The sequence below is a fragment of the Pinus tabuliformis genome, chromosome 4_1 (genome assembly GCF_031772625.1).
Source record: "Pinus tabuliformis cultivar Carrire ecotype Pingquan chromosome 4_1, CPIR1, whole genome shotgun sequence".
Lineage (NCBI taxonomy): Eukaryota > Viridiplantae > Streptophyta > Pinopsida > Pinales > Pinaceae > Pinus > Pinus tabuliformis.
The window spans coordinates 514,072,291-514,076,609 of record NC_142303.1 but is presented as its reverse complement, the minus strand read 5'-3'; positions in this window follow the sequence as shown (position 1 = coordinate 514,076,609).

The window sequence follows — 4,319 nt, the reverse complement described above, 5'->3', positions numbered from 1 at the left end:
CTGCGATGGATACCCCACTACCACCGCGCGCCCATCACCATTTTCGTCATCAAGCAGCTACTGTGCCTAGTGCATGATGGGTATCTCTGGCTGGAGGAGCCTATTCCCATCATGGCCAACCTAATTCACAGAATTTCTCGATTACCCTTCAAAGGACACAACCCCACGGCCATAGCGGGAAAAAGCAACGACCTGGCCCTCGCAGAAGCTATGAAGGCAAAGTATAAACTAGAGAAGAAAAAGCACAGGTACGCAATCGCAAGCATTAAGGAAAAAGGGGTGCGTGTAGCCACCCAACTGCTGGTCGGCAAGTTGATGAGGAAATGTTGCGCCGACGAAGTACCAACGTCTATGATTGCACTGGCAAAGCAGTGCACGGAGGGGGTACAATTCAAATGGGTGCAGTTCCTTTGTGAGGAGTTTCTGATGAACTGCAAGGAGGCCCAGGAGCAGGGTAAGACCTTCCACTACACGTGGTTTCTCTTATCCATCTTGTTGGTTGCAGGGGAACTGCCGAAGGACAGCTAGTTTCCCAGTATTGAGCATGATCTGCCCAAAGCCGCAAGGTACACCTCGCTCTAGGCTACAAAAGATGCGAAGAGGATTCACGAGACGAAGGTGTTCTGGGTGTTCATGGAGGTGAGCATCTGAATGTGGATCAACCAAAGGTCGCGCCTGTCTCCCACGGTTTATAACAGCTTGCAAAGCTCAGCAGAGTTCAAGGCAGATATGCATAACCTGTATATCCGGGCGCGCAAGGATCCAGTGTAGAAATGGGTGAAGCTTTCATTCATCGCAACAGATGATGCGATCTTTGCAGTAATGGAGTCATGGCCTCTAGAGTGGCGTGCCCCGGACTTGGCAGGAATGGAGAAGGCCGCAGCCCAGCAAAGGAAGAAGGACACCAAGCTGCGCATCGCGCAACTAGCTGAAAAGAGGCGCCAGGAACAAGAAGCAGCCGCATAGCAGAAGATGACCGATGCAGCAACAATGGTGCAGACGGCAGAAACCACAACAACGCCAATAGAAGAGCCCAAGGAGGGCCAGGAGATGTCCACGGGGCAATAGACCGGGGAAGTGGATAGGACAAAAGAGTGCACGGACCCCAGTTCAGCATCAACCTAACTCAATCAGTTGCATGTCCCTGAGAAAACAGCTCCTAGGAAGAAGGTGAAGGTGACAAAGATGTCCATTGACCCGATCATGCTCACAGAAGGTGATCTATTTGACATCGGTGAAATGGTTTGCGAGGTCACAAAGGACGCACTCCAGGAAATGAGGATGGAGCAGAACACTGTGTTGGGGGCGCTCAACACGCAGCTACAAGGCTTATAGGTACAACCCCCCCAAACAGGTACAATGGCTCCGTACGTCACAACAGGAACCACAGAGGCCAAACAAACGTTGCGCGCCTGTAGGGACAACCCTTTCGTGTTGCCCGAAGGCACCCTAGCAGTAGCAAGCGAGGTTGACCAGGCTGCGATGAGCAACATGAAAGGCGTCGGCTTAAACTTGGCATCCCTACCGTGTGTAATCCTGTACCAGTTAGAGGATGGCGTCATCGCAAAGCTCCACACCAAGTAAGGTCGCGCAATCCAAGTCATGAACGAGCAAAAAGTCAACATGGATTAGCTCAACCTCCAGCATGATAAGCTGGTTGTGTAGTCTCACGGACTGGAGTAGGCAGTAGAGGATGTGTGTAGGAGCATCCCAGAGTTGGCTGTGCCGGCAGAACTACCAGTAGCAGAGCGAGTCCACCGATTGGCGGCCAGAGTCCATGAAGCCAGGGAGGAAATGGCGAAGGTTCAGTTGGAGCTGAACCTGCAGATCGCCAAGATATGGTTGAAGGCACAACCCTCCATGCCCCCAGAGGTCAGAGAGTAGCGCACCCGCGCTATCCAAACGAGGTTGGAGCAAATTGGCCAAGCAGTACAGGACTGCACCAGGATGTTGGATCAAGAAGTAACCATGCTTATGTACCTGCAGGAAGATCCAAACCTACAACACTTAGAGACAGACGCGCGCGAGTTGCAGCAGGAGTACAATAGTGTCTAGGGGACCGTGCAGATGGTCGTCCTTACTCAACGACTCACCAAACTGCAGCAGGCAAGGGAACTGAAGGACCAGTTAGACGCCGCATGACAAAAAGAAGCCTTGCTTAAAGTGTGCATCCAGCCATGGATCGATGAAGCTTTCATAATTACAGCTACCGTTGAAGGAAAGATAGCACAAATGTAGGGACTTTATGTAGTTAGATAGGAATGTGACCCTGCTCACGAAGCTTCAGAGATATGCGTGCAGCAAGTATAGTAGATAGCGGAACAGTGTGCCGCGGACACCCAAGTTGCGTGAGACCTACTGGATGGACTCTACGCAAAGATCGCCGCACCAACTGAGTGACTCGAGACGAGTCACGATGATTGTGTTGGGGGCCTGTTGGGCATGGGATCCCCCGCAATAGGTTTTGGGGCTTAAAGCCCAAGTTTTGGTCAAAGACAGTGTAGAACTCCGCGAAGTACGGGCGCAGAGCGTGAAATGTAAAATCGAGTCATAGGGTTGTCCACCCTAAGAATTGTAATTTAATATAAATTGTGTCGACCTACCCATGGTCCGTGGACCATGGGATTGTATAAATAGAGTAAGGCTCTAAGTGTAAAGATAGTTTTTTGGCAAGAAAGTAAGAGATAGAATAGTGAAGGCATGGTAAGAGCAGAGAGTGAAAGTTGAAGTGTATTAGGTCATAGTAGTAGGAAGAGGCTCTGCAGCTGAGTGCGCAGAGGCCTAGTAGAGTCTGCAGCTGAGTGCACAGACACCTGCAGCTAACTGCACAAGGCGGAGTCGGGTCTGTTCTTGGAATTGAAAGATAATAAAGAGAAGTTACTTTGTGCATCTGTTCTTGAATCTGTGTGTTGATGTTATACATTTCTTTTACTCTATTTATTTACTGCGCGCACTTGATGAATACTCATATGAATGCTTATATGTGAATTTAATCTAAGTAATCAGCTAACAGAGACTAATTAAGGAAGACTTGGGTAAATAACATGGGTCGCGCTGCAGCTAGAACTGCGCGAAGACAGTATCACAAGGCGCGGGGTACCCGCAGGTGCGTGTAGTGCAGTAAGTGCGAAGGTTGGACCACGTACCAATCACCACATATCAGACATCCCCAGGGTGCGGAAACCTAGTTCTAGCACCCTCCCATACTACTTCGGGTGAGACCTCAGTTTGTGCTCCACAGACTATTTCCGAAAGGGCCAGTAGTATCGGGATTTGCTTGGCTAAATCACTTCCGAACCTGGGTCAGGCCCCACTAAGCCAACAACATTCCACTCAAAACTAAGTTGCATTAGGGGAATTTTGAGGTCTAAAATGTGCCTCCTAAGGAAATTATAAAAGAATAGTGGAAATAATAAAATAAGATTAAATTACATCATAAACAATTTTAGAGGGAAAAAGTAAAAAATATTTTTTGAACTCATATTTTCAACTTATCTCCCAATGAGTTTACTCAAAATTCGAGTGGCAACACTCGTTGGATGCAAAATTTGATTCCTCATCCAAGGAGTACCCATGTTCCATACTTTCGATGGATCCTACAACACGAAAAATGAGAAATACATGAAAAATTTTATTGCAATCACGTTTTTTCATGTATTTCTCATTTTTCGTGTAGCAACGTCTATCAAAAGTATGTAACATGGGTAGTCTTTCGACAAGGAACTAAATTTTGCATCCAACGAGTACTCCTGCTCGAAATTTGAGTAAAACCTTAGGGAGAAAAGTTGAAAATACAAGTTGAAAAAGTAGTTTTATTATTTTATTATTTTTTAATCTTTTTACTTTTTTACTCCAAAAATGGTGAATCATCCTCATGGTTGACATCATCATCTTGAATCCTATTGGTTCTTATAAAGTTTATTTTGTTTGTACATTTTTCTTAGGAGGCCCATTTTAGACCTCAAAATTTCTCTAATGTTTCCGTTAACATAATCCAACTATCTTAGTGTTGAAAATGCAACAAGATGATGGAGCTTAGTGAAAAGAAGTCGCCTTCACTAAGTGGGCCCACAGGCTATTTTTGATGCAAAGTCTATTTTTAGACTATGTCTATTTTTAGACTATGTCAATTTTTAGACATATGGATCATGGTCTATGAGTTGCAGGATGCTATTTATGGATGATTGGTCATGTTGGTAAAAATAGATGGACTTCTATTTTTAGACATATGGGCGGAGTCTATTTTTAGACTGCCAGGCTAAAAATAGAACAGTGGAATATTATTGGCTCTTAATAATATTTGGACTATAAACATTATC